The following is a 15,010-nucleotide window of genomic DNA, read 5'->3' as shown; positions in this document are numbered from 1 at the left end:
TTTGTTGAAGTGTGCCCAGAATTGGAGCATAGGTTGATGTGTGTCCAACGATGGGTTGATGTGTGCCAATAGGGGGAGAATGTATGGTTAAGCTTAGTCCTTCATTACCAATGGGAAGGTCATAGGGGGAGAATGAAAGGACTCATGAAAGGGAGTAAGTTAGACTTTCATTACCTAGAGGGAGTTTGCCCTCTTAGGGGGAGAATGAAGAGCTTAATTTATGCTTTCATTACCTAGTGGCATGAAGAAGGAGGCTATGAGATTAGCCTAACTTACATATGGGATTGTAAGTGTTATTGTGGTATTGTCAAACATCAAAAAGGGGGAGATTGTTGGTGCAATATCCCTCAGGTCAAGGTTGACCTGGGTAACCAAGCTGAGTCTTGGTTTGGGTTTAGATGTTTGACAATAAGATATTGATTGAAGAAGAGTCAAGTAGGTCAAGGTTGTTGGATACTTGATCGGGAAGTCCTAACCGGGATGTTAGGCAAAATGAAAGACCTAGTGAGTGAAGCTAGGCGGTATGAACGTCCTGAGTGAAGGCAGAAAGAAAGTCTGGTGAGTGAAGCCAGAAAGGAAATCTGGTGAGTGAAGCCGGTGAAAGTCCTAGTGGTGAAGCTAGGCGGATGGAAAACCCTAGTGAGTGAAGCTGGGTGAAAGTCCTAGTGAGTGAAGCTAGGCGGATGGAAAACCCTAGTGAGTGAAGCTAGGTGAAAGTCCCGGTGAGTGAGGCAAGGGAAAATCCGGATGGATCAAGGATGATCGAACATCCGGTGTTTGGGAAGTCAAGTAGGTCAAAGGATTGACTGGATACTTGGCATGAAAGAAAAGTCCAAGTAGGTCAAAGGGATTGACCGGATACTTGGCACAGAGAAAAGTCCAAGTGGGTCAAAGGGATTGACCGGACACTTGGTAAGGGAGTCCTAGCAGGTCAAGGGAGTGACTAGATGCTAGGCATGACATACCAACAGGTCAAGGTTGACCGGATGTTGGTTTGGGAGGTTTAGGACTTGGTTTTGGACAAAAACCAAGTGCTGGATCGATCAGTGGATCGATCCAGGCTCTGGATCGATCAGTGGATCGATCCAGGCTCTGGATCGATCAGTGGATCGATCCAGACCTGTCCCAGCGAACAGAAAGCTTCTGGATCGATCCGTGGATCGATCCAGAGGTCCCAATCGATCAGTGGATCGATTGGGACGCGGCTGCTTCGCGCGATAAGCGCTGGATCGATCCGTGGATCGATCCAGGCGCGTTTCCAGAGCACAGAGGCGCTCTGGATCGATCCGTGGATCGATCCAAAGCCTCCCCGATCGATTGGGAACATTCGAATCGATCGGGATCCGACCGTTGACATCGTTTATAGCTGCAGGCGTTCGATGGCTGCGGAAGAACTTCACCGATTCACTCCAGAGCTCTCGCCAACTCCTCCACAGCGCTCAAAAAGCTCAGATCGCCAGTTCTTGAAGGATCTTGGAAGCTCTCCAAGTCAAGAGGCGGATCAAAGCCAAGAAGAGAAGCTAGGGTTAGGGTTTTGTACTCATTGTAAGCTTGTAAGCTTGTATTTCTTGTATCCTTTTCCTCTCTTCTTGTATTGAGTATTGTAGGGCTTCTCCGCCCTTGGTAGTTACCACAAAGGAGAGTTTTATTTAGTGGAGGGTGTGTGTGTTGGTGTGGATCCTTGGATTAGTCACCTCTTGTGAGGTGGATACCAAGTAAAACCAACCGTGTTAGCGTTGTGTGTTTGTTTCTGTATTTTCCGCTGCACATCTTTGAAGGAACAAGCAACGCCGAGCACCGAGCGAACGCGACGAGCTATTCACCCCCCCCCCCTCTAGCTACTTTTGATCCTAACATTTATATCTGGTTTACTTGTAAGCTTTACTGGGTACGCCTTATATACCACTTTTGGACAACGCTCTCAACAACTAAAAGATCCATTTGAAGAACACGGGAACTAGTTGAAGTAATGAGTCTCCCATATAGGGTAGGGAGACTCATTACTTCAACTGAAATAATGAAAAATTATTTTACTTTTTTAGTTGGAACCTTAGGTGGTTCTTGAAAAAGATAGCAAAAGAAAGTATCCCTAAAGTAGAAACTAAAAGGAATGTATAAACCAATGCTTCCATAGATTCGATCGTGGTTTACAATTATAGCTTCCACACCTATTCATTTGGCATCATTTACCATATAGTATAAAATATAAATATAAAGAAAAGGAAAAGAAAAGAAGAGATAGGGATTCAAGTCGAGATTTCTTAACTACTCTAACCCTATGTCAAATAAAAAAAAGAGGCGAAAGATACCAGAGCAATCTTGTATCAGACTACTTGTCTCCTTGTAGTTGGATCTCCTATTTTTTGGAATGCTCCAAATTCCACTTGAGCATCCAAATCTGGATCAATACCAGCAAAAACATCTCTGAACAAGGTTCTAGCACCATACCAAATGTGTCAGAAAAAGAAGAGCAAAGCAAACGTAGCATGACCAAAAGTGAACCAACCCCTTGGACTGTTACGAAAAACGCCATCAGATTTCAAAGTAGTCCGATCTAATTTAAAATTTTCACATAATTGGGCACATATAGTATATTTTTTAATAGACACTGGATCACTATAATTGACTCCATTGAGTTCGCCACCATAGAATTCAACAGCTACACCTACTTGTTCAACACTATACTTTGATTCTGATCTCCTAAAAGGAACATCGGCTCTCACAATTCCATCTCCATCCACCAAAACCACTGGAAATATTTCAAAAAAAGTAGGCATACGACGTACAAAAAGCTCGCGCCCTTCTTTATCTCTAAAGACAGGGTATCCTAACCATCCAACAGCTATTCCATCCCCGTTTTCCATTGACCCTACTCTGAATAATCCCCCTTTTACCATATTATTACCAATGTAATCATAAAAAGTTAATTTTTCAGGAATTTTAGACCAAGCTTCTGATAAACTTAGATTTTCATCTAGTCCGGTGCTAACTCTTCGGTATATTTCTTGCTGAATGTATCGTCCGATCGGATGAAAGGGAAGTATGTGGGACGATCGTCGCTTGCTCGGGCGCAGGGGTGGAGGTTTCACCCCGCTCGGATGAGAGACATGGACTGGTCCTGGTTGGAGTCTGTGTAGTGGAGGTAGTAGATCGGTGGCAATCTCCGCACGACGCCTCTTTCGGCTTATCAACGACTTTCTGAAAGAAGCAGATTCTGAGGCCTCGGCGACTGGAATTACCGAAAGATGCTTGGGCAGGGGATTCACTGTGATAGTCGCTTCACCACCAACCGTATGACTGGCTACTCCGTCGCTCCCTTGGATTGGGGCCCCTGTGCTCTCTCCGAGCAGATCCTCATGAGAGCCGACAGGTTGCAAGCCCTGACTCTCCAACTCAGCCACGGTCACATCATTGATCTCTACGTCCGCGAGTTTGGATTTTCTGGCCAGAAATGCGCACAACATGGCTTAAGCTACAAAAGAAAAAGAGAAATCAGTTAGATTCAAAAGTTAGACTAAGAAGGAGCATACCTAGGCTGAACGGAAGCCTTGTGCAGATTGGGCTCAAGCCAAATACGTAGAGGACGTCCTTCAGCAGTAGCTTGTGAATATCATACTTCTGACCAGCCAAGCTGGAAGCCGCCTGAAGGTAGTTTGATCGACCCTTGTACCTGTCAAGCGACGGTGGATTCGCAACTTCTAGCTTCCAGTCGGTTGGGAAATCGGGTCGATCAGGGAAGTTGACAAAAAAAAATAGTAGTCCTTCCAATGCTTATTGGAGGACGACATCTTATCGAAAAAGACCGAGCCCACTTGGGCTTGGAATAGGAAGGTCCTCGGCTCAGATAGTTTTGGATAATAGAAGTAGTGAAAAAGCCGGGCGGACAGAGAAATGTCGTGTAGACGAAAAGGGACTACAATGTCGCACAACAGCTGAAAAGAATTTGGCACTAGTTGGTGGAGAGAAATACGAAAGTATTTGCAAACTGCATAGAAGAAGGGGTGAATAGGGAACCACAAACTGGTATATTGGCCCCTAAAGAAACATACAAAGCCCAGAGGAGTCTCATGGGGTCGATCGAATGAAGAAGGAAGGGCAATTTCATAGCCCGGAGGAATTTCGTAAACAGAGTTTAGGCTCTCTGCGTCACCCCCGACGAATCTACATTCGATGGAGGTGTACTAGGGGCCAGGAACAGGGACAGGAAGTTAAGAGGACTCGGCATCGGAAATAAAAATTGACGAGAACACAACAAGTTCGATTGAAAATACTACGAAACAACCAAAAGATTTGAATGAGAAGGAAGGCTTACAAGAAGGGGAAAGATCGTCGGAGCAGAGAGTGTAGCGGCAAAATCGAAGGAGAAGAGCACATAGTGGCAAAATCTGAAGACCAAGGGACAAAGTAGACAACGATGGCACACGCGATACTTATAAAGCATGCGGCCGATCGACTGTTGGTTGCTACTCGGAAAACCTAGAGGTTCCACTGTACAAAAATTTTGTACAAAGGTCTGAACCCTTTCCTAGCTACCATGTGTTCTTTTAAATTAAATTTTGGATCGCCTGCGGAACTTAACACGTTTGATCCAAAACTTAATCTATTTGTTCTTTTAGGTTTAGACTTGGATCTCCTGCGGAACTTAACACGTTCGACCCAAATCACCTTAAGTTATTAATTCCATTAAATATTAATTTCCATAATTGGTTCCCAGTACTGACTGTTGGAGTGTATACTGAAAGCCTAAGCTTTGTAAACATTTATTATGAATAAAGAATCACATTTGGTCTAATTGTCTACATTTGTTTGTAGTTGTTCATTTAATTTATATTGTAGATAACATAGTATGTGGTGTCACATACAGAAGATGATGTTATCAGTACCTTATAAATTATAAACAGTAGCTCATGACCAAAATGGAAAAGGAACAAACCATTAGAAGGTCGTAGTGTAATTAGGTATTAGTTTATCTTGACTATATAATTACACTAGTACACTCAGAGTGTATTGAGTAGGACCATTTGAGGTCGTTTCTTTTATACTGACTTTATAAAGGAACAAAGACCTCAGTTATTATGGAAGTGTGTGCTCTTAATCCTAATATAATAACAAACACATATATTTGATATTTATTTCTTTAATTTATCAATGGGTGAGATTTAGTTCGTTGAATCAATAAACCCGATAAGTTGGGAAATGGTATTACTTATAGTGTGTGTTGTTGATTATAGAAGGAAACTGTGTCCTAGAGATACTAGGTTGATAATGTCCTCAAGAGGAGCTCATAAAGATTGTCATGTTAAACCCTGCAGGTGGACTTAGTCCGACATGACAATAAGGTTGAGTGGTACTACTCTTGGACTTGATATTAATTAAATGAGTTGTCAGTAACTCACTTAATTAGTGGGCATTCGATATCTTAAACACAGGGAGACTAACACACTCATAATAAGAAGGAGCCCAAAAATGTAATTTGGGATTGGTGCGGTAGTTCAATGATAGTTCTCTAGTGGAATGAATTATCATTGATAAAATTAAGTTGTGTGTTCGGGGCGAACACGGGATGCTTAATTTTATCGGGAGACCAAAACCAATTCCTCCTCTCGGTCCCTATCGTAGCCTCTTATTTATAGAGTTCTATACCCACCTATACCCACCTTCTAAACTCACCCAATAGGGGCCGGCCAAGCTAGCTTGGGAACAAGCTAGGGCCGACCTAGGTATATTATTGGGTGGCCGACCCTAGCTTGAACCCAAGCTAGTGGGGGCCGGCCAAATTAAATTAAAAAGGGATTTTAATTTTAATTTTTATTATTATGTGGAAGATATAATTTAAAGAGAATTAAAATTAAAATATCTCTCTTGTAAAAGATCTATAAAAGATTAAAGAAAGAGATTAGATCTCTTTCCTTATTTGTAGATTGGAGAGATGTTTTATTTTTTCCTTAAAAATTATTCACATGTTGATAAAATTAAAATTATAGAAATTTCCTTTTATCAACCATGAAGAGATTTTAAAGAGAAATTTTATTTTTTAAAATTTCTGGAAACAAATTAGGAAGTTTTAATTGTTGATTAAAACTTGTCCAATTTGTTCTCCAATGATGTGGCCGGCCATTGAAGATTGATTTGGAAAATTTATTTTATTTTTCTAAATTAAATCATGTCAAGGAAATTGAGAAAATTTTATTGTAATTAAATTTCCTAATTTGCCTAGGCCAAGGAATATAAAAGAAGGGGTGAGGGTGCCTTCATGAGATACAACCTCTATTATTTTCTCTCCCTCTTTTGTTCCTTGGTGTGGCCAGCCATCCTCTCCCTCTCTTCCTCTTGTGGTGGCCGAACCTCTCTCCCTTCCTTGGAGCTTTTGTGGTGGCCGGATACTACTTGGAGAAGAAGAAGAAGAATGAGAGAAAGCTAGCATCTCTTGGAGCTTGGTTAGTATTTTGGTTTTCTTCTTTGGTGAAGTTCTTCCTTTGTGGCCGAACCTTGCTTGGAGGAGAAGAAGGTGGTTGGTGGTTTCTCATCTCGGTAGATCGTTGCCCACACAATGTCCGAGGTTAGAAGAGGAATACGGTAGAAGATCAAGAGGTTTTTCTACAAGGTATAACTAGTAATTTTTATTTCCGCATCATGCTAGTTATTTATGGAAATAATACCAAATACAAGAGGCTTACGTTCTAGTATTTCGAATATATTTTTCGATGTTGTGTTCTTTTGTTTTCTTTCTTTTCCTTGTGATTTGATTGTTCTCTTTAGTTAACCTAAAGTTACTTTAGGAAATTAAATATTAGCTTTCTATTAAAGGTTTTGTCTAGTCGGTGGTGGTTGCTCCCATATCCAAGAAGGCCATGTTCCTCGCCACGTCGAACCTTTTATGGAAATTAATATTTAATGGAATTAATAACTTAAGGAGACTTGGGTCGAACGTGTTAAGTTCCGCAGGAGATCCAAGTCAAAACCTAAAAGAACAAATAGATTAAGTTTTGGATCAAACGTGTTAAGTTCCGCAGGCGATCCAAAATTTAATTTAAAAGAACACATGGTAGCTAGGAAAAGGTTCAGACCTTTGTACAAAATTTTTGTACAGTGGAACCTCTAGGTTTTCCGAGTAGCAACCAACACTGACGTGGCGAGGCACATGGCCTTCTTGGATATGGGAGCAACCACCACCGACTAGACAAAACCTTTTATGGAAAGCTAATATTTAATTTCCTAAAATAACTTTAGGTTAACCGAAAAGAACAATCAAATCACAAGGAAAAGAAAAACAAAAGAACACAACATAAAAAAACATATTCGAAATTCTAGAATCGTAAGCCTCTTGTATTTGGTATTATTTCCATAAATAACTAGTATGATGCGGAAAGAAAAATTACTAGTTATACCTTGTAAAAAAACCTCTTGATCTTCTACCGTATTCCTCTTCTAACCTCGGACGTTGTGTGGGCAACGATCTTCCGAGATGAGAAACCACCAAGCACCTTCTTCTTCTCCTAGCTAGGTTCGGCCAACACAAAGAAGCTTCACCAAGGACGAAGAACAAAACACCAACCAAGCTCCAAGGGGTACAAGCTTTCTCTCCTTCTTCTTCTTCTTCTCCAAGTAGTATCCGGCCACCACAAGAACTCCAAGCAAGAGATAAGTTTCGGCCACCACAAAAGAGGAAGAAAGGAAGAGGATGGCCGGCCACAATAATTTTCTTCAAGGATGAATAATTTCGGCCACCACCAATGCTCCAAGGGATGCTAGAGATGAGACTTGCTTTCTCTCCTTCTTCTCCTTCCTTGATCCGGCCACAAACAAAAGCTCCACCAAGAAGATAGGTTTCGGCCAACAAAAGGAGAAGAGAGAAAGGGAAGGGCCGGCCACCACACCAAGGAAAAGAGGGAGGAAAAATAATAGAGATTGTTCACCATGAAGGCACCCCTACCCCTTCTTTTATATTCCTTGGCTTTGGTAAATAAGGAAATTTATTTATAATAAAATTTCCTTAACTTTCCTTGACAACAATTAATTAAGAAAAAAAATTAAATAAATTTTCCTAATTAATTGTATATGGCCGGCCACCTTATGTAGAGCAAATAGGATAATTTTAATCAACAATTAAAACTTCCTTTTTTGTCTTTGGAAATTTTAAAAAATAAAATTTCCTTTTAAAATCCCTTCATGGTTGATAAAAAGAAATTTCTATAATTTTAATTTTCAACATGTGAATAATTTTTCAGAGAGAAAAAATAAAATATCTTTCCAATCTACAAATAAGGAAAGAGATCTAATCTCTTTCTTTTAATCTTTTTGTAGATGTTTTAAAGAGAGATATTTTAATTTTAATTCTCTGTAATAAATTATATCTTCCACATAATAAAAATTAAAATTAAAATTCTTTTTAATTTAATGGGGGGCGGCCACCTAAGCTTGGGTTCAAGCTAGGGCCGGCCACCCATGAACCAAGGCTTGGCCGGCCCTAGCTTGAACCACAAGCTAGCTTGGCCGGCCCCTTTCACATGGGTATGAAGGTGGTTATAGGTGGGTATAGTACTCTATAAATAAGAGGCTACGATAGGGACCGAGAGGAGGAATTGGTTTTGGTCTCCCGATAAAATTAAGCATCCCGTGTTCGCCCCGAACACACAACTTAATTTTATCAATAATAATTCATTCCACTAGAGAACTATTATTGAACTACCGCACCAATCCCAAATTACATTTTTGGGCTCCTTCTTATTATGAGTGTGTTAGTCTCCCTGTGTTTAAGATATCGAATGTCCACTAATTAAGTGAGTTACTGACAACTCATTTAATTAATATTTTAGTCCAAGAGTAGTACCACTCAACCTTATTATCATGTCGGACTAAATCCACCTGCAGGGTTTAACATGACAATCCTTATGAGCTCCTCTTGAGGACATTATCAACCTAGTATCTCTAGGACACAGTTTCCTTTTATAATCAACAACACACTATAAGTGATATCATTTCCCAACTTATCGGGCTTATTGATTTATCGAACTAAATCTCACCCATTGATAAATTAAAGAAATAAATATCAAATATATGTGCTTGTTATTATATTAGGATTAAGAGCACACACTTCCATAATAACCGAGGTCTTTGTTTCTTTATAAAGTCAATATAAAAGAAACGACCTCAAATGATCCTACTCAATACACTCTGAGTGTACTAGTGTAATTATACAGTCAAGATAAACTGATACCTAATTACACTACGACCTTCCAATGGTTTGTTCCTTTCCATTATGGTCATGAGCTACTGTTTATAATTTATAAGATACTGATAACATGATCCTCTGTGTGTGACACCACACACCATGTTATCTACAATATAAATTAATTGAACAACTACATTTATCATAAATGTAGACATTTGACCAATGTGATTCTTATTTCTAGATAAATGTTTATACCAAAAGCTAGGCTTTTAGTATACACTCTAACAATCTCCCACTTATACTAAAAGACTAAGCTGCTATATCTGCTGCCATACATCTGATTCCTAACCCTTCAACATGTCCATCAAAAGCTCTTGCCTTAAGGACCTCGGTGGAAGGATCTATAGGTCATCACCTGATGTAATTTAGGCAGCAACAACTTCTCCTTATTTATAGTATTTCTCGTATTGGGTGGTACTTGCGCTCTATTGTGTTTACTTGCCTTTATAGACTTATGGTTTCTTCGAGTTTGCTACTGCACCAATATTATTACAATAAATTGTAATAATCTTTGGACAAGCCAGAAATCATATCTAAGTCTATCTTGAGATTATTGAGTCATTCAGCTTTTATAGCTACCTCAGAGGTTTGCCATATACTAAGCTTCTATGGTGGAGTCCAGAAAAACACCTATGCTTATCACTCTTCCATAGTTACGACTTTACCTCCTAAAGTAAACACAAAACCCCGAGGTTGACTTATTATTGTCCCTATCCGATTGGAAGTCAAAATTCATGCAACCCACAAGGACCAAATTAACTGCCTTGTAAGCTAGCATATAATCTCTAGTGCCTCTAAGGTACTTCAATATATGCTTTACTGCAGTCCACTGTCCTTGTCCAGCGTTATTTTGATATCTGCCAACTATGCCCTTGGCAAAACAGATTTCTTATCTCGTGCATAGCATTCATTAGGCTTCCGACAGCCGAAGCATAAAGAACTGCCTTTATTTCCTTTATCTCCTTTGATGTCTACAGAGACATATCTTTAGATAAAGTTACTCCATCCTGAAAAGGTAAGAAACCTTTCTTGGAGTTTTGCATGCTTTAAAACGAGCAAGAATTTTTCCGATGTATGAAGCTTGGGATAAGTAAAATATTCTTTTCTTGCGATCCCTTATTACTTTGATCTCAAGAATATATTCATTCTCCCAAGTCCTTTATATCGAATTGTTTGGACAACCATACCCTTACTTCTGACAACATTTTGATATTGTTTCCAACTACCAAAAATGTTATCTACGTATAGTACAAGAAATACCACCACGCTTCCATCACACCTTTTGTATACACAAGACTTACCCGGTTACTAAATAAATCCATAGGTCTGAATTACTTTGATAAACCGGATGTTCCAAGACCTTGAAGCTTTGCCTCAGTCCATAGACTGATTGAGCTTTACACAAGATGCTCTTAGCCCTTTGCAATGAACCCTTCTGGTTGCTTTATATGGATGCTTTCTTCAAGACTTCCATTAAGGAATGTTGTCTTGACATCCACTTGCCAAATAGATAAAAGAATCCGGATAGACTTAAGCATAGCTACCAGTGAAAAAAGTTTCCTTTTTCATCAAGCCTTGCTTTGAAGGTTTCTACCTCCCTGTCTATCCCTCGTTTTTCCTATTATAGACCTTTTACACCCAAAGGCTTTTACACCACTTGGTGGTTCTACAAGCTTCCAGATTTTATTAGAATACATATATTCTAATTCTATTATTCATTACTCTTTGCCAAGATGCTGCATATTTATCTTGGAGTGCTTCGTCATATGTCCGGAGATTAGGTTCATGTCCTTCAGGGATCGAGTTCAAAAACTCTCCCAAAACATGAATCTTTTAAGGTTGCTTAACAATCCTCCCACTACGACAAGGCATTTTCTGCAATTGTGTATCATTTGTGATACGTGTTACAGTTTTCTTGTGGTATCTCATCTTGTACAGTTGGTACTAGATTAGACATGTCTTTTATTATTTCCTTAAGAACAAATTTTCTTATGGGCACATGATTTATTACATAGTCCTTTTCTAAAAATCGATCATTGATGCTAATAATGACCTTCTGATTTTTAAGACTATAAATCTACTTTTGTTTATCTAGGATAACTTACAAACAAGTGAACTCCTATCCAACTTATTATTATCTCTCTTTAACATATGTGCTGGATTACCCGAATCCGAATATGCTTCAAAATAGGCTTACGCCTATTCAGCAATTCTATATGAGTAGAGAGTTCTAGCTTGGAAGGTACTATGTTCACTTTCGTTTTCAGAGTTTTATCCTTAAAACAAATTTGGTAATTTTCTGAATAACTCATCATCTATCTAATTATTCCATAAGAGTCCTTTACCTTCTTTCTACTACACCATTCTGTTGGGGTGTACCAGATGCAGTTAGTTGGGATTGAAATCCAACTACTGATAAGTGACTCCTAAAATCTCTCAAGAGGTACTTGCCACTACGATCTTCCATAGTGACTTTTTACTTTAACATTTCTCCGCATCAACCTTGTACTCTTTGATCTAATCAAAGTACTTAGTCTTGCGGTACATTAAGTAAATTTATTTGTATCTTGAATAGTTGTCTATAAAATAGACAAAATATTCAATACTACCTCTTGTCTGGATAGTCATAGGATCACACAAATCAGAATGAACCGATTTCAACATATCTTTGACTCCATACCCCTTGGACTTAAAAGCTTCTTGGTTATTTTCCTTCCAAGTAAGACTCGCAGGTTGGAAATATTTCCACTACCAATGAACCCAAAAGTTCATTAGCTACCAATGAATCCTACTCAAGTATAACCTAGCTTTTAGATGCCAAAGATATAATTGGTTCATTTCCGAAGGTTGCTTTCTCTTAAAATTAGAAGATGTGTTACTAATTTCCATTTGTTGCATCGTGGGAGTTATTGGATTATAAATTGTCAACCATCATACCAGAATAGATAACTTCCCTATTTTTCTTGATAACAACTTTGTTATCAAAATAGACACAATATCTATAATAGTTTAGAAACTGAAATCAGGTTCTTTCTAAACTTGGTACGTAAAGACAATTACTTAAAATCCAAATTTTATTCTTATCAAAAGATAAACATCTCCCACTGCAACAGCTACCACTATTACAGTAGTGCCCATGTGGATGGTGATTTACCTTTCATTTAGTTGTCGGGTTTCCTGGAACCCTGCAATGAATTGCAGACATGATTAATGACATCTTGTATCTACACTCCAGGTTCTGGTAGATAACACCACTAGACATGTTTCAACTAATGAATTAAATACACCTAAATTGTTCTTAGTTCTAAGAAGACAGTCTACCTTAATGTCCAAGTCCTATTTCCAATCATTACAATTGGGACTACTAAGTCTTTTTCTATAGTATGACTACTAGGGATTGACAAACATCCTAAGAATCACAAAAATATTTGGTCAAGATCAACTCCTTAAAATCTCCATGAATTTTGTGTATACAAAATCGAAGAGGAGATTTTATTCATTAATTTTATTATCTCGTCAACTTTACTTTATGACGAATAAAATTAATAGTTGATCGGTCTTTGATCAAATATTTGGTCAAAACTCTTTGAATTTAAAATAACATTGATTCCTCAAACAATATTATTTAAATTCACCAACACCTCAAACACCGTGAATTTTGCATGCCACGTTAGTGTGGACGTATACAAATTCATCATTTGTAAGAGGAGGGTTTTACCCATTGACTATCTTGTCAATATAACTTTTGACAAATAAAATTACCTCAAACACCATGAATCTTGTATGCCACGTTAGTGTGGACGTATACAAATTCAAACATTTGTAAGAGGGGTTTATTAATTTTATTATATTGCCAATCTAGTTTTATGACAAATCAATAGTTGGTTTCCCTTTGGTCACACAAGTGATAGTAGTGACTCCGTTGGGGAGGATACTATTAAATGTGTCTAAGTGTATACCATTACTTGACACTAAGTCCATTAATAAGATTATGCCCCTTCCGTTGGGGAAGATCACACGCTCTTAATTAACTTCCTATAGTCATCCAAAAATAGAAGTCTGTTCTAGTGATCCACAAACAAGCTCATCCGTTATGGAGGAAGGCACTCAGAGCCAACGCGCAAGCTTATTTGCATTACTTACAAACCAGTAATGGAGACCATGAGATTTACTTAAAAATCCCTCTCCCACTTAGTTATTTATAAATGAGGAATTTTAACTATGCTAGCCTACTAAACTTGTAAACTAACATGCACACACAACACAATATAAAAGCAATAAATAGAAAATCTAATTTTCAACTATTATGACTTTTATCTCTAGTTGTCCTCCGTGTGTTGTCATCCCAAGCTGCTGCCATATTTGGCCACCGCCACCGGGTCTAGCTGTCGCATCCATCTTGCTCCTAGTTCCGCTGCGCCTCTGGTCCTTAGAAGGTTCCACGCTTTGCAAGATTTGATCCGCGACATAAATAGAATTTTACATTTTTGATCCTATATTCCATAAAAGGAATGTACATGTATCTAGATCAAAAATAAAATCCTAATAAAACTAAATACAGCTCCTGCTGTATTTTAATACAATCATGCACACACATATAAATGCCCTTGACATGTCCAAGGGTCCAATCACACACATAATAACTAAAAGTCATAATAGTTGGATCCTGCATCCACAAAGTTAGCACATCCTACTATTATCCTGCCTAAATTATGTATGACATGTGCATAATTAAACTAATACCAAATACACAGAGGTAAAACCCTAGCTCTGATACCAATTGTTGGTTGCTACTCGGAAAACCTAGAGGTTCCACTGTATAAAAATTTTGTACAAAGGTCTGAACCCTTTCCTAGCTACCATGTGTTCTTTTAAATTAAATTTTGGATCGCCTGCGGAACTTAACACGTTTGATCCAAAACTTAATCTATTTGTTCTTTTAGGTTTAGACTTGGATCTCCTGCGGAACTTAACACGTTCGACCCAAATCACCTTAAGTTATTAATTCCATTAAATATTAATTTCCATAATTGGTTCCCAGTACTGACGTGGCGAGGCACATGGCCTTCTTGGATATGGGAGCAACCACCACCGACTAGACAAAACCTTTTATGGAAAGCTAATATTTAATTTCCTAAAATAACTTTAGGTTAACCGAAAAGAACAATCAAATCACAAGGAAAAGAAAAACAAAAGAACACAACATAAAAAAACATATTCGAAATTCTAGAATCGTAAGCCTCTTGTATTTGGTATTATTTCCATAAATAACTAGTATGATGCGGAAAGAAAAATTACTAGTTATACCTTGTAAAAAAACCTCTTGATCTTCTACCGTATTCCTCTTCTAACCTCGGACGTTGTGTGGGCAACGATCTTCCGAGATGAGAAACCACCAAGCACCTTCTTCTTCTCCTAGCTAGGTTCGGCCAACACAAAGAAGCTTCACCAAGGACGAAGAACAAAACACCAACCAAGCTCCAAGGGGTACAAGCTTTCTCTCCTTCTCCTTCTTCTTCTCCAAGTAGTATCCGGCCACCACAAGAACTCCAAGCAAGAGATAAGTTTCGGCCACCACAAAAGAGGAAGAAAGGAAGAGGATGGCCACAATAATTTTCTTCAAGGATGAATAATTTCGGCCACCACCAATGCTCCAAGGGATGCTAGAGATGAGACTTGCTTTCTCTCCTTCTTCTCCTTCCTTGATCCGGCCACAAACAAAAGCTCCACCAAGAAGATAGGTTTCGGCCAACAAAAGGAGAAGAGAGAAAGGGAAGG

General features: G+C 38.7%; 1 pseudogene; it reads right to left on the bottom strand.

Moving 5' to 3' along the window:
* Positions 1-2,294: 2,294 nt before the first annotated feature.
* On the bottom strand, positions 2,295-3,464 carry LOC122043817 (annotated as a pseudogene).
* Positions 3,465-15,010: the final 11,546 nt, after the last annotated feature.

Source organism: Zingiber officinale, chromosome 2A (genome assembly GCF_018446385.1).
Source record: "Zingiber officinale cultivar Zhangliang chromosome 2A, Zo_v1.1, whole genome shotgun sequence".
Taxonomy (NCBI): domain Eukaryota; kingdom Viridiplantae; phylum Streptophyta; class Magnoliopsida; order Zingiberales; family Zingiberaceae; genus Zingiber; species Zingiber officinale.
Note: the sequence above shows the minus strand (reverse complement) of the source record. Positions and strands in the feature narration are given on the sequence as shown.